General features: G+C 39.3%; 1 protein-coding gene across 4 annotated transcripts in view; it reads right to left on the bottom strand.

Moving 5' to 3' along the window:
• LOC135491879 (RYamide receptor-like) overlaps positions 1–22,989 on the bottom strand; it is a 97,040-nt gene that overhangs the window by 59,627 nt on the left and 14,424 nt on the right. For 2 of the 4 annotated variants that reach the window (XM_064777899.1, XM_064777902.1), the window contains exon 1: positions 11,081–11,276. The exons of 1 other annotated variant lie outside the window; for it this stretch is intronic. The gene's annotated coding sequence lies outside the window, so the exon portion shown is untranslated. Of the gene's footprint in view, positions 1–6,246; positions 6,311–11,080; positions 11,277–22,989 lie in introns of those variants that run through there. One more of the 4 variants, XM_064777900.1, reaches the window with a different exon arrangement.

The following is a 22,989-nucleotide window of genomic DNA, read 5'->3' as shown; positions in this document are numbered from 1 at the left end:
GAAATGTTCTATTGTAGTAGCATCAGTGAATGCGGAAATCTGCTGAGAACTAGCGGATATTTGATACACCACATGCCAAAACTCCTAATAGTAATTTATTGACACAGCTGGATGTAGTGGACGGCAAATACAGGATTATTCCCGGCAATGAGACGACACATTGTTGACAACAATCAATGTGTCGTACGATACGTCTGGAGCAGCGATATGACATTTCTTTTACATTACTGTCACACGTTCTGCTAAATAGCCAAATTATTCTAAAGACCTATGATGATGCGATCGATTATATGCCGCTACTTTTCGTAAGAGATCGTAGAATATATGTCGAGCAAAAGAAGATGATTAAACGAGCAATGGACACGACAGCGTGTCATTTCAGAACGTATTTTTCGATTCAAAGTTTAAGTTTATTGCTTCAATCGCTGAGCGAAATATCAATTTCATGCTTTAGGGAAGGACTGTATCTAGTAAATCGCCATAATCTCAAATAACATAGCCTTGTATATATCAATTCTCAGTCTTCCCACAGGTCGAAAATGCAGATAAAATTCTTTTTGTAACTAAAAACTCGTATGGCAATCTTCTGGATTTTCCACCTGGGCTCTTCTTTTTGGAGAACAGGACGCACTGGGGTTGCTCTGAATCGACGGCACTGTAGTACTACGTTTCAATTTGTCAAGGAATGGAGTAAAAAATTATAAAAAGGAAGTGTTTCAAAAACACAATTTAACTGACAGGATATTACATTCAGGACAAAGTGTAACTATAATTTTTGTTATCAATATTTAAAATTGCAGACTCGTCAATTCAAAATTTGACATCTATGAATTGGATGATAAGCAAGTAAACATGGACGTCCGCGCAGTGCGGCATAGCAAAACAATTACCTTAAACTTGTCATCGACAACATGTTGGCGGGGGTTGGGGTGGTGGTGGTGGTGGTGGTATGTGTGTGTGAGTGCAATAGGTAGGTAGGTAATAGCAATGAAACGACGCAAATGGCCCCAGTCAGGACAACTCATTTGAAAGTTGATATCGTAAAATATTAACTAAAACGATATGGAAGGTAGCCCAAAGGGGTCATTGCGAAATAATAAGGTTCATGCTGCACTAGCCTGATCTGGACCTGATGGACTCAATTATTCTGCATTAGTGCCTTACGGTTGGTGAGAAAATACTAGTAAATATTTGCTTATGCAAGAAAAAACAACAACTTAATACCTCCCTGAAGAACCACTCTTTGCAGACATCGCGATAAATAAAAGTACCACTCACTCTTCGCAGTTCGCATGTGGCTGCTCCAAACAGTAACGATGACAATAAAACAGCCCTTCCCATTCTCGTATATCAAAGGTTTTCAATCTATTCCACACACGAGCGTTCGATCAAGTTCGCTGTTAGTCGAAATCACAAACGCGATATGTTCTTGACTGGACGGTTGGTCATCTCGTTTATATTGCCACCTCGTCATGAGAGTGCTATATGGCTAGATAAGTCAGCGATAGCTGAAATTTGCCTGATTAATCTACACCCCGATCACATATGTGATACTCATTGGCGCCTTTCCAGACATAGGAACCATTGGAAGTTAGTAGGCCTACACCGATCAAGTTGGTGATTGGATTGGCGAAATGCAGTTTCCGAATCCTCAAGGCGTTCGAGTGATGGTTAAACGAAGTTACTTGATTAGGTTAAAGCTACTCAGAGGAAATAAAGGAGTAAGTCACCTATTGACGCCAACGCGACTTTCAGAAACTTGATGTTGAATGGGCGATAATGACCAGTCTAGACTATAGCCTGGATGGTCACCAAAATAGCAATTTTGGTCGCCTTCGTTCTTGTGGAGGTATTTTTGTTTACACAGGGAGTTAGAAGTCAATGCTAACTGTGTTGGAAGTCATGCTCTCGAATTTATCAATGAGAACATACCATTTATTGCTAAATGGTTAAGCAATTCAGTTATATTTTGTGTGACACATGTTGGTCGTTGGATCAATATCAGCGAAATGGTATAGAATAATTAATATTTGTCTTTTTCGTATATTCATTTTATGCAATATCCATAGCAGTATATTAAGTCTATAATGGCTTACTGATGCAGCAGGTTTTTCCTATGGACAGAAATTCGACTGGGAGAAAATCATGTTCGTTTATAGACTTTGACCCTAATCGGACTCTAGATTTGTATGAGCTCGATTTTCTTTCTGGTGAGCTTGGTAGGGCTTGGGTTGGTACATACATGTAGTTGACGGCCGCATTCCAAGGTGTTGTTATGTCAACGGTGAGGAGGCCATAACCCTATAGCTTTAGATGCAGCCTGAGGTTCCCAGGCATTCTTCATGTACGTGCAACTGTAAAATCGTCCTAGCCAAGTAATATATTATCTGACCTATCTGATATCTTCCTTTTGCCTCGTGCCTTTGTCACTGAATCATTCATCGCCTCAACCAGATGTTCGTATCATGAATCAAACATTGGCGACGCTGAATTAATGATTTATAACAAACACCTTGTTTCAACGGAAAGAAAATTCTGCCCTTGACTTGAATTAATGATGAGCTGTGTTACTCTCAATTGATGCTCCTTTTGGTGTCATACCATTTACACTGTTATCTATTTTAGCAACGAAAGTAACCTTTTATATCAAGGAATATGTACTTCTTTACAATGTCAATATGTTTTCCTGGTCAGCATGTTACCATTACTTTGGAAATGACGAAAATCATATGACACTTTCGCCCAGCATCAGCATCTAATCAGAGGCAGAGGTGTTCTCTAATTGACGCGTCTCCATTCCAGGTCACGTAGACTATTCATTCGCGTGGGTGGCGTGTATTTTTGTCGTGGTATAACTACATGTACATGTATATACACGTATAAGGGTTAGAGATGGGGATGGGACCTTTTTCAAAAGATTATTGTAACCTTTAAGATAATGGCGCTCAGCCAAATTACACACGACGCATAATCTTATCGTAGGCGCAACGATAAGTTATAACAGAACTCAATCCAGCACGAAAATGGATTTGTGTATTTATTCATATGAATCGCCAGTTTAACCAAAGCAATAAATTCATATTCCGTGCATTCAAATATACTCTCTATCGGCAAATATTTCATCCTAAGTCGGATGTCCCACCATCTGAGACCGACGCTGTTGTGCCAAGGACCGCTTACGGAAATCGCCAGTCGAGGCGAATGAATATTTCAGTGAATAACAAACGTTATGACATGTTGCCATTCATCGCATTTCCGTCATTGTAAGATTTGACAAGGCCATATTTGAAATATCAAATCTCAACAAGCAGTCTGACGTATTCCTCGAGGCATGATTTTGTATACGCCATTGTGTTTTATTCCCTTTGAAGATGTGAAATAGTTGGATTCATCATCGCAGGCACAGTGCAGAGTGTCCCACTAAAAAGGACTCTTACTCAATCCAACCTGAACCGGAAATCATTAAAATTATCTACGAGAAGTAACTTTTATAAGGGCCGTTCATTGTAAGCTGTAAAAAACACTTTTCGATTCGATCGGATCCATCTTCATCTTGGTCTCATTCACACTACACGCTTCAATGTCGTTCTTAAAATCTTGACTATCCATTTTTCTTAGGTATTCTATCATGGATGGAGTTTGTTGCGGCACTGAGTGACCTGCGGCTTCGCAGGTTCAACAAGTGGTATCGGACAACGGAAGTTGACCGGGGGTCATCTTGGTGTTATATCCCCTACTTTAGTGAGGTTATGTCCTTTGACCTCCTGGGGCATGTCATATCAATTGACATCGATGGGCCTTTTAAAAGAGTTTGGCCGTCAATGTTTCAATCTCTAAAGTCTACATATAATATGATGCCAACATAGCTTGGAATTCTCTACAGCGATAAACTTGCGGTAACATGGATTTAATCACGCCGGCCAATGTACATGTACTTCACCAAGTAATGACCCTGCTACAGTCTAATCGCGAATGACTGGCCACGTAGAGCCCAAATAAGTCATAAAAACATAAGATAACATTTTCAAGTATTTCGTTTGTATGAACGCGGAAAATGACACCCAGCATTGAGAGTTCTGGCCATTGCGTGCAAGTTAACAATATGTCACTGGCTTTTCTCTAGAAATTCCGTCACATTCCATGCGAAAAAGCACACCGAATATGAAGTGGCGCTTTGAGGCAGACAATTCAGACTTTTAATATTTTGCTAAACAAATCAAAACAAAAGCACCTGAAAGCGGCCCACAAGCTTCTGGTACTGCAGCAGCAGCAAATCCCAACGGCATTTTGCATGAGTCAAGCGCTGAGCGACCGCGCATATTAAAGGATAACTAATGCGTCATGGGTCAGACACCAACCCTTAAAAGACACATTTCCCTTTTTAGAATCAGTTAGAATAATCATGATAATGGCTTGTTTATACCTTCGGGAAAACCGAGCAAACAGTTTTGAGAATTCTGACACAGCACGCCTCCGGCGATAGGAAGTTAACACTTGACCCTGCTCATCTTTCGTTGATAATAGATCATTAATCACACATCTAGGAAGGCCGATACATTCAGATTTTTTTGAAATATTATCAAATTAATCATCCTTTAATGCGGTATTAGAAGTTGTCTTTTTTACAATGAGAGCAAAAATCGTGTTGTGCGGGAGTAGATAGGGTGTCCGAGAAATCCCAGGCCATATTGAATGTAGGCGACGGTTAACTATGGTAGTTTACAATTCGTCACACCCGCCTAAAAGCGTGTATCATACGCTACATATGGAGGCCGCCGTTTACCAAATAAACGCCCATATCTATGTCGCCTTTAAGATGACTGTAACTTATATTTTGAGAAAAGTTCGAAAATCCAAATAGTATGTAAAATTTAACTCTTCAAATGGGAAGGTCACTACAGAACATCTGGCCATTAGGAATGTTATATTGATATTATAAATTGAGGTTCATAAATGTAGCATATTCCAATCCTGGATTTAAGATGCATCGGCCGATAATGGAAAGGGATTTCTCAGCTGCCTAATGGAATATATAAATTCGTTCGTATCTGCAATTAGAGCTATTAAGGGATTTTGGTTATTGTGCGAAGAGGAAGATGCGGAGAAAGATTAAGAATACACTCAGGCTGGCCTGCCTGATGTATCGAGTCGCTTTGGCGAAGGAACTATCTGTTGTCACCATTACCGGTAGCTTTGGCAAGGACAATACAAATAAAACCTGCTCAACTTGTTGACGCTGGATTTTTTTCTTGGGCACTATTTGATATTGCAAGCATAAGTTCGTAAATTATCTCAAGGGCTTATCAAGAAAGGGTATTGGTGAGATTATAACAACGTTATGATTTCAGTTCAGCTGGGCAGTAGTCTAATAGCATGAGGCCCCACGGGTGGGGCAGTGTTTGGCCACTATGTATTGCATAAGTCTGCACGCACCTCGATGATAGTGGTGACGCAAACGCATGAGCGTTAGGATGCAGACTAGCTGGGCAGCTACGCAAACATAGCGGGAAGCACATCACAGCACTACTTGTGTCATGGTGTGATAAGAGGTCGACTACACTAGCCAATATCTTTTCTCAATGAGTCAGCGCGAAATGGCCAAATGTGAAATGGCCAAATGTGAAGTAGCCGATATGGCTATTCCTCGTCACTGATTACGTCAGTTCAAAAGTAAATATTTTGAAAGCAGTGATTACATGAGGAACCTATCATGCCAGTGTGGACCAACCCCTTAGATATACACATTTAGCATGTTCTGGGCGAGGTCTTTGCTTACAGACTGTAGGCGGTAATTGAGACATTTGAAGCCCGCTTTGCGACCCGTGGGTGGGACACTTAACATAAGCGTACGTCACTGCATGACAGTATTGCACGTCACAGCATGTCATAAGTGTACGTCACAGTATGAGGCTGCCATTAAAATATATGTTAAATGGGCGTTAAATTAGTCGCTGTTGCGGAATTAGGTATAAATAAATTTTTTATGTCTTCTCCGCGTGTTTAAAATGTTCAATATCATAACCATACCCCTGCCATTATTGAATTCTTGTTCTGTACACAGTACCTGGGCTGGTCATGTTTTGTGGTACAATATACGCATGCAAACAATGTTAAAATTGCCTCGGATTTTCATGATAGTGTCTTCCGATCTTTTAACACCTCGACCGATGTAGAGGTGTATGATAGTGATATCCCATTGATCAGGGTCATCAAATTGTGAAGAATTGTTTTTGGAAATTAGCCTACCTTCCGTATACAAGCAAGAGGTCCTCTACTATTTATCAATGAAGTCCGTGTAGCCCTCCCGAATCGACTTCAGAAAATAGAAAGGTCACGATATATTCGGATTCTCCACTTTACAGTTGACGACTGTCAGCGCATGACAAACAAGGCATCAGCGTTGAATCACTCCCGTGAAAAAGAATTGGCAACGTAAATGGATAAAGGCGACACTTCTGTACAACAAATATCCTGTTCGATTTTCACCGTGAAGTGTTGTCAAATCGAATTGTACCTAGGGTGCAAGTAGCCCAGCGAAGATTTGAATAGACAGCCATCAACTCCTAGTTACATTTGATGAAAAAATACTCGAAATCACGTTTCCTGAACAAATCATCTCTCAGATTTAGTGATTTATTTAAAAAGTCAACACGTTGATTTGACAGGCAGACAAAGCATCTGTTCTCTGGTTACGCATTGCACCCAGACTTAGATTTCGCGATTTAATGACTGGCATAAAATAACCATATGCTAATATTTGACCAACAGTGATTCACTACGGGATCGTAGAAAATCATTAGTGTTGGAATATAGGCGTTCTGATACTTGTCATCACATCCACTACGTCGAACTGCAATCAGTTCAGTCTCATAACCATCACTTTAACCGAAGTTTGGCGCGATTCGTTTGAAATCATATCAGTTGTAAACAAGTCGTTGTTGTGGTTTTCTCCTGATCGGGGATGAATTTATACCTTCCGCAAGACGTATCCGTTTTGAAGGCAGATGTCAGATGTAATAACTGGCCAGAACAATATCCATCAGTTACGATGAGTGAGTATCTAGAACACCTGAAGCTGTGTACAGTTTGACAATTTCTCCAACATATGTATGCATAACTGAAAAGACAAGCAACGTGTTGAACATTTTTCGCAACAGCCGCCTATGGGCAGTCAGGCGTAAGCTGTCCATGCCGTTATTCTTATATTGATCAGCCCTAGCTATATCGTACATGGGGTATATATATGAAAATGTGGCATCACCTGCGCAGACGTACAATTCCTTTATGCAGAAACATATTATGATAAATGATGCAGATAACAGATATTCAATGGCCTTGTTTGATATCATTGGGAAATCTTTATATATCACTATGGTATACATTACGCTGTTCGCGTCGTAGCACATCCGGAAATACGCCAATGGATAATGAATTACATTTTATTGAAAACTTTAAATACTATATTTCATATCTCCTTAAGCAGCATATTCCATGGATAGGCATAATCCATTGAACTATACCATTATGACAATGACAGTATGTTATCATCAATTGGTATATGGCGGCGATTCCAACGATTCTGCAAACTTACTCAAAGTCGTATAATAAAAGGGAATACTGTATAAAGACTTTCGAATAGATTGATCGAATTACATTTGCCAACAAAAGATAAAGGGAAGCTTTCAGCCATGTCATTTCAAAGAGATGAACTGGCAACGTGCAACAATAAGTATTCCAATTGCGAGAGATTAAAAAGAGAACTGATGCGACCAATTTGTATGAGGTGTTAACATTTTTATGGCCGGTCGGTTCCAAATTACCAATACTGGTTGGTTACGGTGCCTCTGGGCCCTTATTTTATGAATATCAAATAGGTGCAGATGAGGAGACTCAGTTGTTCTTTTTCTTTAGAACATTTGATAAAGAGATCAGTGTGAAGTTTGGTCGAACAGCATTAGGTTGCTTTGGGCAATCTGCTCGATGTAAGGTACATGTACCTGACTGTATCTCTTGCACAAAAGTGAGCGACTCCCGGAAAAACGGAGGAGCATGTCGCATAGGGAAATCAGACAAAAAGGAGAAATTAATCCATTACATGCTTACTTGCCTACTAAGTTACCTAAAAATGTGTTGACAAGGTTTTCTCCGTCTACTTTAAGCTTGGGAGAGTGATGTATTCCGTTGTCCATATCTTAATAAGTCCTCAAGTTGTCATCTGTTTTTTTTTACAGAATAAGCCCGTACTAATAACTCTTTCAGGAACTGTACCGACCATACAGCCTCCTTTCGCCAGAGTGGATTACATAACCTTGGATATTTTAGACAAATATTGACTTGACGAATATTTTTATAGACTAAAGGTGTTGAATGACTCTTGCAGCAAGGTTATTTTACAAAGGGACGGGCAGCAAGCACACAGTCATGAAGAAATGGTAAAAACAATGCATAATATGCCAGCAGTTTTGTTTCCTGTGCGCTTCCATAATTGATCAAGGATGGTTGGCTGCTACAGTGCCGTCGGAACGATATATGAAGATTGGTAGGCGCTCCAATGAAGTAGCATTTCTGCTGGACTTCTAGCGTTCAAGTGAAGAAAAAAGAGAAGTGTAGCTTCTTCGAACAGAATTGAGATTGGGCGTGGGCTGGTTAAGGTGTGTGAGGACTATTGACAAGCTCGATATAGCCTACATCTTACATGGATATGGTATAACAGAATACCGGTATAACAATGTATAATAGGATCGTCAATGACACAATGCTATGAGTGTTCACGAAGTCAATGTCTTAACGCCTGGCATTCTGGGTTTGCCTCCAACTTTAGGCCATCCGGAGTGCATTGTCTTTTTATGTCGTATTCTTTCGACACCTACGTTTAGTTTTCACCAGCTAGCGGAATAAGGTGTTGGATTTGTTGCATCCAGATCAGGAATGTTAGAAAATAAATCCCCACTGTCATTATCTTATCTTTCAGTAACAGATAGAATTATCTTCCACTTTATTCTCTGAACGGATATATAACATACAAAGAGGAGATACCAAAGAGTGAAGAAAGGTTAAGTTGGGATCGCACTAGAATATAAAACTCTGTCAATAGCTTCTTTATAGTCAGACATTTTTTAGCTCACCATACTCAAGGTAAATTTCTGAGTAATCAAAGAAGCAATCGGAAGATTCGCCTCTCTACAGGGTGTAGCGTATCAACTAACACACCGGAGTACTACGCCGGCGGTTTATTTGACCAGCATAAACTTCTCAACAGGTAGATAAACAGGTAAATATCTCTGTCGCCCATTCATACTCTAACAATTGAATGATAGACGAGATTAGCTATCACTTTAAGTACTTCGCACTTTTAGTCGGCAAGATAACCCAATACTGAGCACGAATGGAATACATCATTCTCTGGCGTTGGTATATGATTGATTTTCCGAGGAGTATAATGCAAATATGACGAATAACACTGCGCGAAGATCGTATTCATCCGCCCTCGTCAATTTTCCAAAGTTGTGTCAGGTTGGTAACGGTTTGAAAAGTAGTCAGATTCAATTTTCGGCGATCTGATCTTCAGATGGCTAATCGGGGTCCGCGATTTTCCCCGGAGACGCGTTCGTTGGATCCCATCGTGATGACTTGAACACCAGATTCGTATTTCATCCGTTATGGTCCCGAGAAGGCTTATGCTTCGACGATAAAAAAATGAAAGTTTCGTACAAAAATGAATCTCATTTTCCAGCCAATGCAACAGCTGGCAATGACAGATCCATTAGGTAAGACAATATAATCGTCTTTCAAATTAATACGCAATATCTAATCACTGTCCGCTGTGCTTTGGCTGCGCTGTTCGCCACGCTGGTTACACCACAGGGTTACATCAAGGGGGTTTAGAATTTGTTTTTTTCTCGATATTCTCACAGTGACGGCATTATGATGGCCAATCCGTACCGTTGACCCTGCTCAGTGACGTCCGTCGTAAAGTCAGGTAAATCCCGCGATATTTCTGGCAAGAAAATCACCGATTTGACATAACCTTATATTTCAAAAGCAGCATTTTAAGAAGTCTTCACCACAACTACCAATTGGATCGTTTTCTCAGAAGATAATTCAAAGCGACGTCTGAGTGGCATCTGCCCATTATCGACATTTCATTTTAAGTTTGTTTTCTTTACATTCTCAGAAGACAACCCGCCTCTTCCTCTAAGTTGGTATCTAATTGTTTTACGTGATCCAATATCTGGCAGCGACGAGAAAAAGCAATATTCTCTCATAATTGCCCCATCTACCACTATGTTCAATTCTACGAAACATGTTCTGGTTAAGCCATAATTGACATGGAATTCGAAAATTATCTGCTATGGTTAAAAAGGAAATTTGTTATCGCCCGTTTCTCAAAACTTAGAAATTTGGGTTATTATAGTCTTGCTTCCTCATTTTCACTCCAGGGCACTATAATCGAAATACGAGTGGTATTAACCTCTAGAAACGTCGTACCTACAAGGATCCTTTGAATGGAAAGCTGTTTGAGGAACGGAAAAAAGGAGTACGTGGACATATCCCGCAGTAATCAAAATAATTATATCCCCAATGCAGAAAAAAGAGACAAATGATGTTGATCAAGGTACAAAAGTCCATAATCGATAATTCGTTTCTGCGTTATGAAAAGCGATAATAACAAAGATCTGAATGACTTTGCTGGAACAGTAATTGCTTAAAGTTTGTGCATCAAGGCTAATTACTCGCCCTAGATTTGTCAGAAAAGAGACTTCGAATTCTCTTAGACCGCAGTCGTCTACAGCGCCCTATAAAAGCTGGGACTTCGTCCAACTTCTTTTACAAAATGTTCCTTGTCTGACTGATTTGGCTGTGAGGTTAATATGAATGATGATCAGTTAACGATGGTCACATCCGTGTGGCTAACAGATGCACCAATCTCGTTATCGGCACCTATAGTATGGTCCGCTGACACATCTTTGTCTAGTACCCCTCACTAACACTTATTGACTACACTAACAAAATGTTCATTTGAAGAAAATAAGAAGAAAAAAGGAAAAAGTGCAAGTGTCATGAACTAAAATGTACTTACTACACTTTTGTCGAAAGATTTTCCATAAATATCCAATTAAATTGACCTCCACGTAGGAAAGAATTGTTTTAAGAGTAACATCAAATGTAGAAATCCAGTGAAATCTTCGTCAGAAAATAAAGCAAAGTAATTTGATCAAACTATCTGCTGGAGAAACTCAACGGTCCAACGATGAATCCTTTCCTTCACAACAGCAGTACCGATAAACTTGCTCGACGATAAGCCTGATGCTCAGTCAGGGGGAGGGATGTGATGACGTTGGTTCTCAAACTCGGCCGATAATGCAGCTTGTCCTGTGTATGTGTGGGGGTGGGGGAGATGGGATGTCGTGGTAAGCTAACTTTAACCCAGTAATAGTTACTCATAGTAATGAAGTTTTTCGAGCTTCTTAAAAACAATTTTTTTCGGCCAACACAATTATGCACCAATGGTTTTTGAGAATGAGAAAGAAGGCTTTTTCACTTTGCTGAAAAAACCTCTACATGGTGTATCTTGGAGTTGGTCGAAACACCAGTAAAGCTTTTCAAATGCTGAAAAACCCTTGATTCGGATCTGACAAAAAGGTCATCGCTCTTGCTCTTATTCCGTTTCAAGCCTAACGGCGGTATGAACGTCTTTTGAAATGAATTTTTATAAATTTAACATTTTCAGCTTTAATTTATTGATGGTTCAGATAAAGTTATCATACATCAAGAGAGTATAGAATGATTCATCAAATTGAAAAAGCAAGTAAAGATTAACACTATCAAATTCCTGGTGAACATTTGACTTTAATTACCTTGTTTATGTCTTCATCTAAGTTTCGAAGAAACAGGTTGGGTGGAGGGGGATGGGTTCGATGTATGCCCCAAGTAAGAAATAATGAAGCTGATCTGAAGCTGTGAAAACACGTTTGTACTCAACACATCATATATTTCTCTATTCACCCCACAAAACTGAAACTACGACCATGTCAAGTCGTTACTATGACCACTAAACGCACTTTACCCCCATTCCGTATGTCTTTGATCCGGATTTAAGACAACAGCGCATCATTAACGCCTACTAGCGTGTTGATTTGTGTTCTCTTCGTGACGTTTATGACACTGTTAATACTATATCCACGCTTCTTCTATCATGTCAATTGAATGTGGTCATTAATATCGCATTAACCGGACTGAGACGAGTGCGATCCTCTATAAATAAGAAAGAACATATACCCTAAACCACCGAAGCTTCGAGATATTTCTTATCTCAGAAAGAAAGAAATATCTTCAAATTTTTTTTGCCGCATTAAGAAATTTCTTTTGGTTATGCAAATCAACAAGTGTTTCTTTCTTTCGCGATTTTTTTGGTAGGTTGGCTTTGAAATCAGCATTTAAAATACGTCAGAGAAAATTTTGTGGTTTACAGCCGTCAGCCTTTATGAATTTGCCAGACAGATGTAAGGATACAATAAAAATTCGTGAAAATATCAATCGGTGCTCGAAAACTTCAATGAATAATACGCTTGCACGTAATAAAAAAACTCAGTTCAGATAGCATTCTAGAGTACATGTACGAAGGCTTGCTGAATATTTCAGGAAGAATGCAATGCTTTGTTCATAGTAGGAAAAGTTAAGGTGAAATGATACGAAATCCAGTTGCATGTTGTACGATCACGACTTGAAATCAGTCTGCGTCCTCAAACGCAGTTGCACCTTACCAAAACATTGCATCAGCTTCTCTCGAGAAACATCCCTTCGAGAAATTCCTTAACTACATTAGATCTTTTCTCTGACAAGTTCAACGGAACGATAATGACTATCACAACAAAACCAAGCTTCGCAAGAAAACAGATCGATAGGCAAGAAGAAAAACATGCCGGCTGCTGTAATCCAAGCTTTGAGATCAGCGCTTTTTGAAATGAGCTCCTTCTCTGTAGTACGACCAAAGTACGACCGTCTAGAAACATGCTTACCATGAATTTGCTGAGGTCTTGCTAAAGACCAGAAAGGGCGAAACGAGCTACATTCATGTGACTTAGTACGACTTCATTCTTGTTGACGACGCAAACAAAATCGTATCCCCGTAAGAAAATCAAGGACGACTGTCGCAATTAGGTACGGCGAGGCTAAACCTGAATAACCTCAGTCTTTCCTTGAGAAGACTCCAGTACGACTTCGGGAAAGATGCAGGGCTTGGCTAAAGAGGGAAGGACAGGGTCTCATGAGTGTCCTAAAGCAGAGCCTGGTCATGCTCATTGTTTACGAAAAATCTCTCCAGTGTTATTCACTGACACCAGGTTATTTTAGAATGTCACAGATATATTCTCTCCTGACCCAATCAAGGAGTGTTTCGCGATGGTAATGCAACTCTAGCTTTATTGTCATATTCCTAGCCTTTGGTCCACGAGGAATTTGCTAAATAGGTCATGGAGTCGAGTTTAGTGTGTTTTTGTTAATGAGTAATAATGACGAATACTCATATAGTAATACTAGATAACAGCAATTTTCACAACTTCTAAATGTCACTAATAAGAACCATCTTTATTCTAGTCAATGCTAATCCTGCCACATTTGAGTCATTTCTGTAACGAAATTGGCAACAGGTTACTGATTATTTCTTCCAGACACTTTTTAGGATAAGCCTTTATCATATTTGAAATAGAAAGGTGGTGGGGCCTGAGGGAAAACCCCTCTGCGATGTGCATATAAATTAGACACATGTTCAATTAACCTGTCCAAAGATTATTTGGTAGAAAATTTCAATGCGTGGGATTATGGGGTTGCTAATGAATCTATTTTTTTGTTACATACATCGCATATAAATGGCATCAAATTATTTGAAATAGGTAACATTTAAAACTAAATAGAATATGTAATATGTAGGCTTCACGACCACCGTGTTCATACACATGAATCCACTTTTTGGACAATGATGGCATAACCTCCCTATCAAGGACACCTCTACATTACGGACACCAACGTCGATTCCCATGGGTGTCCGCAATATAGAGGTTGTACCGTATATTGTCAATAGTTTTCATTGACAAAACTGATTGCAACATCAAATCTACCGATTCTTCGACGGCTTATCCTCAGGGGTCACCCATAAAATAAGTCGACATATCATGATCAATCGAGTACCAGTCCAATTGTAGGCAGTGTGGAACCATTATAGTCATGTTCACTGCACCACAAACACACTACATCAATCCAATCAACTCCCCCAACCGCCGATAAATTTGCCATGCCGCCTTGCAAACGATGACGATAAACTTCCTTTGATAGTATCCTTAACAAAAGATGAGACGTTACTAAACAGGACTTTGAGTGCGAGTTCGGTGGATGACGGTCATAAATTGCGGGGTTTATTCCATTACGTTCCATTGGTAAACGACATGACATGCAACATAAATCCCTAGGGTTCAGTTTGGGTTTCACTTAGAATAATAACACAACACTTTTCCTCTCGAATTCTCTCGTTATCATCGACTATGTACATGTATAGCGTTCTTAGATTTCCACCAAATATTGTTTAACTTGAACGAAGATAATTTGAAGCATTTTGTATTGCCAGTGAACATGTACTGGTATGATACGACCAAAGTTAACTCTGTCATTGAAATTTAAAGTTGCGGACTACATATTGGCACATTATTCAACTTCATTGAGAAAAGAGAAAACTTAATACATTGCATCTTGTAAAGATTTTGCATGTCCATGTACATGTACGTGTATACGAAATTTGATAAGATCTAAAATGAAAGTCTTAAGGAAAGTTACCGGGATTTTCCACTGTCGGCTCTCTCATTATTTTCATATCAAAATCTTGTCATAATTTATCTCTGTACGACATTACTGTCTTTCCTTCACCCACAGCGTGAGGCACATCGTGATTAAAGCGATAGTTCAGCACCAGGACACACTGAAACACGTAAATATTTATTATTATATCCATGCAACATCACACATTTCTCAGGTGAAAGGGCGAACACATCGATCTCATATCAAGACATCAACAATGTACTTCATAAAAACCTCCCTTACGAAACAGGACGATCAGCTTACCGGTAACAAAAGACAATAGAAGCTGTCGTTTTATAAGAACTGGATGGTTCGGGGTGAGAAAGCGAACAGTGTTACATGATATACATGCGTCAATAGAAAAACTGACAATAGTGTTGGGGGGGGGGGGGGGGGGGATCTACGTCACGCCGTGTGAAATTGAAATAAAGATTATTGTAGAGCTTTGCCATTACAGTATTGTTGTAATCACTCTACAGTAAAGTTTAATTCCAACTTCCGTGACAGGCAGAAAAAAAATAATGCGCTTGTAAGAAACGATATTCGGTATCAGATCTATTACGGTTATCGTCATGCTATAGTTTTATTACTTTGTAACACCAAATTAAAAAAAATCAGCAGTAGCAATTTATATCAAATACCACTATTATTTAATGGTTACAGAATGAAATTCAAGTAGTTTTGTGAGTTGTAACCTACAGCCGCGGGCAGAAAGCTTCAGAAGAGAAATTGTTTTGAATGATTTTTTTTCGTTTGTGCATGTAGGCCGAGTTAGAAATAATTAATATCCATATCTATCTCATATGATTTTTTTCATCTTTCCATCAGCAATGGACAATGTGGATAACGACTTTTCATTTGTCTAAGCTTGGGAAGGGAACGCCCACTGTCTTCTCTATGCGCTCGATGGACTATTTTTTATTTACTGCCTTCGACAAATGCGGAAGAATTATGCCTCCGCCCACGAGGAGAGGGCATACGTTGCATTGTGTGCTCCGGATTATGACAATCTTAGATACCGCTCCACCATCGGCTGTGCCTTTTGTATTACTTGTTTACCGATAACATTGACAGTTGAGTGACTTAGAATGTGACGCTGAGCAGTCAAGAGTAAAATTTTCATCGTCATGTTGACCTACATAAGGCGAACTCACTAAGTTAGCCGACTTTGCCTGAAACCGAATTTCATTTTATACGCTGATAATGAAATAGGCGGTATAGTAGCTTATATGCATTACATGTGTGTGTGCATTACATTTGTACATACGTTGAGTAACCAATACGACACTAAGCGATTAACATAGATAGGAGATCGTTGTATAATCGAGTGATGAATCTATTCTTAACCCAATTAAGAGCAAAAAGATATTTTCATTGCGTTCCTATTGTTTTTATGCGTTGTCCATTTGACAATGGTTAGCTGCAGACTACGTATTGACAACGTAAATCCAAGACAATTTGGAGAATATGTCTCACGTTTTTCAGCAGCCAATAACAATGGTAATCTTATAGCTGGTTCATTATATGACCCTCATGGGCGGCTGTCATGTTGACCATGCTATTGCGATCTGTCGGGAATAATAGTCAAGAGAGACACATAAAATTATGCCGCTTATTTGCTCTGTCGATGTTACGTGGGTTCACTGCTTCTGGTGGTTAGGAAAAGTTGTCCAATACACTGTGCTGCAGTGGGTTGGAATATATAAGTGATCGGTGGCGGATGGAATATGTGTGGAATATGTGGGATATCGATGACAGAATATCACATCGGGGACTGATCTGTGTACATATCGATGCATATCTTAATAAAACACATTCATGTCTAGTACGATACACTTCCTTCTAAAGCAAGTACATGTATTTCTAAGTATAAATAATGTATGGCGTGCATTACCAGCTATGGCAGGCCTAGCACACTTTGTTTTGAATAGAGGGAGACTCCATCATTCCTATTGTTTGAGATTGGACAGGTGTGAATTAATCTGGCAATTAGCCTCCTGTGCATTGTTGCATGCAAAAACTAATATGTTTGGTTTTTGCTAATTAAGGGGCAAATAAATCAGCCAAAAGTTTTGAAAGCTACACAAATGATTGTCGCAAGGAAGTACTTTATGATAGTTTGCGAAATTTTGATTAATTCTAGGTGGAAAGTAATATTTTTCGCATATTTGTTGGGAAAAAAATTGAAAATCCTCCAATTTTCAGCCCCCCTATGGACACTATGAATTTTTCTCCAATAAAGCTAAAATCTTGGGAATATAATCCTAAGAGTTATATCAATCACGTCTGAAGTCGGGAGTTTGTATCAAATGTATAGTTTCGGAGCTAGCGCAGCTAGAAAAGCCCCCAAAACCCAATTTCTCAGGAATTTACACTACGGGCTACGAGTGAAGCATTACAGATTTACCAAAATTTTCAGCCTATAGATGGACCCATCAAATTTCCATCCAAATCACTCCAAATTTTGCCAGTAAATACCTAGACATATATAGAATTGTGTCAGAAGTCGGGAGTTGGGATTATTTTAACACCCCGCCCAAAAAGCCAACTTTATTGATATTTCCTATGCATTTTCCATTCGGCTTGCCAGGACCAATTAAGCAGGTGCACTAATTGGCTTAATTGGCTAGGCCCGCAATAGCTGGTAATGGTGCTTCTGATGACACGATGTAGTCGCTGCGTAGTGATACAATATGGCCGTGTATAACAATAAAGTTTATTTGTTTAAGGCAAGTATTAAGTTATATTCATGATTAGTATGGTGAATGGTTATGTATATAGTTAAGCAAGCACGCCTTCGTCGTTTTCATCAGCAACCGTAGACGCGCACTATATACATGTAAAGATTTTTTCCCTTTCGCGGAATTTTGTATGTGCTCACAAGGAGAACATTGAGCAATCGAATGCATTTAAACTGACCCACAACTACAACACATGTCATGGTCAAATTACCTGGCTAAATTGCATCCTTCAGGTGACGTTGAAGGAGGCAATGATACCGCAATATTGACCGCGTCGTGGTTTTTCTTCCTTTAGCCGCATTCTTGCAGCAACAATATCAAATCGCGCCATACCAATGGCATCGATTAGAAGGAGGAGTGCACTTCAGGATCCGCGCATAATCCTCAGTATTGTCGTCAGTGCGGTCATTTGGAGACTTATAGAATACTCATTGGCATGTGAAATAAAGCAGATGGTATCGACGTGTTGGACAACTACCTAAGTCGTTACTTGAACGACTTTGCTTGTCACATGTTGCAAGTCGCCTTGGCCGGCGAGAGCAATGGGATAGAAGCATCGAGGGCGTTATATATATACCGAGAGTTACAAGACGCACATCTCGCGCAGCCAAGTTAATAGAATGTAATCAATTCCGCTTACCAGAATCATAGTTCTTTACCAGCCAACGTACATGTCACGTTCAAATTGATGATAAATAAAAATATATATTTTTATCAACAAAAATGAAGTCTTCTATAATAAGCATTGGCCTTGTTTATTTTGGCTTATATTTTGCTTTCCATCCATACAATTGGTATTCAGTGTTAGCAGCGACAGTAAACCTCCATGAAGAACTGCATATAGAATACACAATAATGTCACAATGCTTTCACTATAGCAATTGATATTCTAGAAACTCCAATATCATCAGATGTAATCGTTATCGTTCACTTTAGTTGGTAAACACTTGGTAAACGCGAAAAAGGTCATTGTGACGTCTACTGTAATATACATTATCCTCATCCCCATAGCCATAGTCCTTCATGCTTTATTCTTCTGCTGAAGCGATGTGTACTATTTGGTATTGTTTTTGCCTCAAGAAACACCTTCAAAATAGATAAAAGGAATCGTGAATTTTTGATGCGGCAAAAACAGATTATTTTTTCAATGTTAGTATCGATCACGTCATTCCGAATATCACTCGATCAATTAGCAAAGCATTACTGTGTGCGTTACTTTCATTTTTGCGAAAGGTTTGTGTTTTCTAAGATTTTTGGAAGACCACATGAAAGGCTTGACTCGCTGCACCAACGCGACAGAATTACTAACCTAGCAGTTGCATGAGCACTACTTCTCAATACGTTCATGGCTACCTGATTGCACGATAAGCTATATTCTGACAGAGAGTCCATGTTGTTTGCCTCTTTCATGTTTGGCGTCAATCGATTCTTGTGGGGTTTTCTTCCCTCTTAGGTGAGAAGTGATTATCGTATGCTGCAAAGGTACAGTAGTTACAAAGTGTTAAAAGAACTAGATGTGGTGATTTCTTACACATACGGCTTTCCTAACACCTAGCTCGAGTTATAAAGTATCGACAGCCGTGGGATTCCTATCGCCAACATCTCTACTACGTTTACCTAGTCACGGATATTCCCATTCCACCATCATTCATCATGTTGTAAGTAACCCAGGCGATGACACGACAACCCCTTCAGAGGTTTTATTGAACTTGTCATAGCTCACACTTGCTTTCAATGCCCTGGCTCTGTTTAAGATGTAATCGATCAAACCCTCGAACCAGATAATGTCAGCTACCATTACTAATCACTCGTTAGATTGAAGTTTAACAGTTATAAATAGGCGTCTGATCCACGTTACGTGGAAAACTTCAAATAATGCAAACTCTATTTCAATTCAATAATTCAAAGGCATATAACGATATTTTGAAATTTTGCTAATTTGTTTCAGAAAGCCAAATTAGGTTTAAGTTTTAACGATTCTTTCTAATTTACAGATATTGCAATGGTGCACATGAATATTTTAATTTTAATTGCTCGAGGAGGAATGTCATTGAAAGAGCAACATATATACTTCAATTTTACGGAAATAGAGTTTGAAACATTTCAACTATTAAGTCGTCCCAGTATCAGAATGGACACAAAAGTTTGTATAGATAACAAAAATTATCAGATCGACGATTTCAAGTATTATAGCGATAGCAGTACGTTTAAAAGAAATCACACATTAGCGCTGGTTGGTTTAGTACCAATTGCGTTAAACGCGAGATAACCCAGATTATGTCGCTGTTGAAATCGTTGGTGTCTATTGTAATCGACCTCCTCATCATCGCTCCTCCGATCTACTGGCGGTTAGATTTGTAGACGGAGTGTCGTTGAACTCGACCTCTTTCTGCCTGCATCATCTTCACGATGGCATGATAAGCTCCCTTTCTGTTTGTGTAAAACCAGGTCAAGCTCAACTGATGCTCAGTTTGTAGCTGTACTGGCAGCTCCTTTATACACCAGCTGTGTTTCCCTTGGAGGACACCAACTCGCTTTAATACAGCCGGAGGTCAGTTAGAAGTACTATACGAAAGCCACCACTATTGTCTTCAGTGCATTGCCAAATACATGTACATCGCTTCTGGATTTGCCGTTTTATAACATGCCTATGTTATTTGAAAATATCTTTGCCCGAACAGACGGAGGCCAAAATCATAAGCATTATGAAGCCAAAGATGCAGTATCGTTGCTTATTGTATATTTTAAAGACGAGCGCGCATACTTGCATGTCCATAAATCCAAACAATGTCAGCACAGGGGTGTGGCGTCATTCAGCATCGAAAATAATACCATTATGAAACTCTCGTGTTACCCGTAATTTCTTCTCATCTTTCCTTATTCGTTTACATGCTGTGATTTGTGTTAATTGACCTGCTACAATACGGCCAATTACTTACCAACGCAAGTAAACACTGTCGATAGCGTTTTCTACAATGCTTTTATGGCTAATTTTGCATCAGACGAAATCGATCTCGTGTTCCAAACAGTGAACGACCGTATTATAGTATGTTCAAATCTCACTCCAAGTATATTGAAATCATCCGCGTTGGCTGGTCATCCAAAGATAGGATCTAAGTTAAGATCATACAGCTTCGTGTGCCAGTGCCTGTTCGCTCGTTTCAAGATCTCAACAAAAAAATCTTGTAAGGAATGTACAATGTGAATACGCTACATGAACATGAAACTGAAAAATATCTTAACTAAGAATTTAATTGAAATCTTAGCACTTTAAGTAAAAACTAGCACCTTAAGTAAAAAAAACTATCCAACAGACATTCGATTCAATAGGATAAACTTAAGGTAGAGACTTTACAATGCATCCATTGGTTAAATCGCTTCACGCCATTTCGACGCCACTCACAGCAAGTTAAACGCCCAAACAAACAAAAATGTCTAGCAATCACACTGTCAGTTGTAATTTATACCACAACGTTTTAATGAAAGAAACACCGAAATTATTCTATTACACTTAAAGAAAAGTTTTCTCTTGCTGAATCCAGGTAGATACGCCAGGTAGACGAATCAGCTTCCTAAAAGTCTTCTTAGCAGACTAATTTGATTTGTCTGATGTACCTTATTTTTATGAAAGCTCTGATAAAATGTTATGATGACGTCGGATTAGGCAAGCCAGAAGGAAAGTATTCCGCAGCATGTGTTTTAACATATTCACAACAAACAATTCTCGCGAAGGTTTTTCAGGAAACTGGCAGACAACTAGTGTATTTTAAATGATACTTACAATAATGTGGTCATTAACATCGTGCCCCACCTACCAAAATCACTGCAACTAACATACCTCGTTATACCAAACTCATGGCAGCTGCCTTTAGGAAAAGCTCAGGTTCTTCACGGCAAAGTGCGCTGCGACGGTGATCCTGCCCTTTCGATATTCGGTTGCTCATGAGGTCGAAAGCACTCTCTCCAATCTTTTGCAAATCGCTCAAGGCGAGACAAGTCTACCAGCATTTCCTCATCAGCTTACATTTATTCGGTTACTGAAGCATTGGAGAAACATACCTTAATCTGAGACAGAAACACTGATTAGAGACTGCCTTGTTTGACCACGGTAAATAAATCGTACAATGATCGTTCGACCAAAGGATTGTCAATGGAACATTATTGTAGCTGGATCGACCAAAGGGAATTAATGGAAATCTATTTAGCCGTTATGACCTTGACCTTGTTGACTGACCGATTCCTGTGATCCTGTAACTGACATTATGTTCAAATAAGTGAATTGTAGACACCGGAGACGAATAATGATAGGCATCCACGAGGAGATCGATGATGATGACGATGATGGTTGTTGTTGTTGTTGTGGTGGTGGTGGTGGCCGTAGAATCTCTTTTTGCCAGGTCTGGTTGCTGGCGTGTCATCTTCGGATTGCTACAGTCAGTTATTTTGGTCTACTTAAATATGGCTTTGGTTTAGGGAATTCATGGTTGGGTAGTGTATCTTGCCCCCAAAAATTAATTCATCGCCAGGTCCATTACACTTGACAGAATAAATGATCCATCTTCCGAAATGACCTCACTAAACTAACTAGATTATCTCAATGCATCCATCCCTAATGAAATGATATGCAAAATCCCTGGATTAGTTCACATCGTTTGTAATTAGGAAGCTTTCTGCATCGTCAACCTTGACGATAAACTTGATGAGCGCATAAAGTATGCCATGATAGCAATTTTAGATGTAAACCAGACAACAGTGGGCACTGAGTCGAGACGGCCACATGAATGACAGGAAGACCTCCACAGCTGTCGGAGGCCGATGACCCAAAATAAGAATTGATTTAAAAAACTTTACTGAAATTTTTAAAGCGCGAAAATGTTGCAGTTAACATTATCCGTGTTTAATTGGGCTACTTGTATACGTGTTTGCTGATGTCCGGCACATGAATACGGAAACAAATTGGTTCCGATCTATCCCCACGATTCCTAGATCATTTACGGTATGCTTCGGCTACACATCTTGTAGTTCATTATAAAAGCAATCTTCCCTAGCCGTTCTATATGATGGACTTCGACTTATGATATCAAGATGCTGGAGGTAACCCATTGGTGACCGAGGAGCTAATCCATGCAAAGTAGGACGTTTTCTTTTCTGCTTGACTAGATGTTGCGAAAGGCAATTCTCTGCGACGAGATCGTATTTTCTCCTCTTTGACATTATCACCAAAATGTCGAAGGTCGTCCTCATATATCGGAATGTCTATCACTGTTTTTCTGCTGTCATCAATTTCCTACATCGTATCATAGGTTATATCATGCAGGACAATTCCGATTTAGTTTGCATAATTGATGAGCGTAGAACTTCAGCATCATTTTTTCTGAATGATTCAATATTGGAATATCAT

The sequence above is a fragment of the Lineus longissimus genome, chromosome 1, assembly GCF_910592395.1.
Source record: "Lineus longissimus chromosome 1, tnLinLong1.2, whole genome shotgun sequence".
Taxonomy (NCBI): domain Eukaryota; kingdom Metazoa; phylum Nemertea; class Pilidiophora; order Heteronemertea; family Lineidae; genus Lineus; species Lineus longissimus.
Note: the sequence above shows the minus strand (reverse complement) of the source record. Positions and strands in the feature narration are given on the sequence as shown.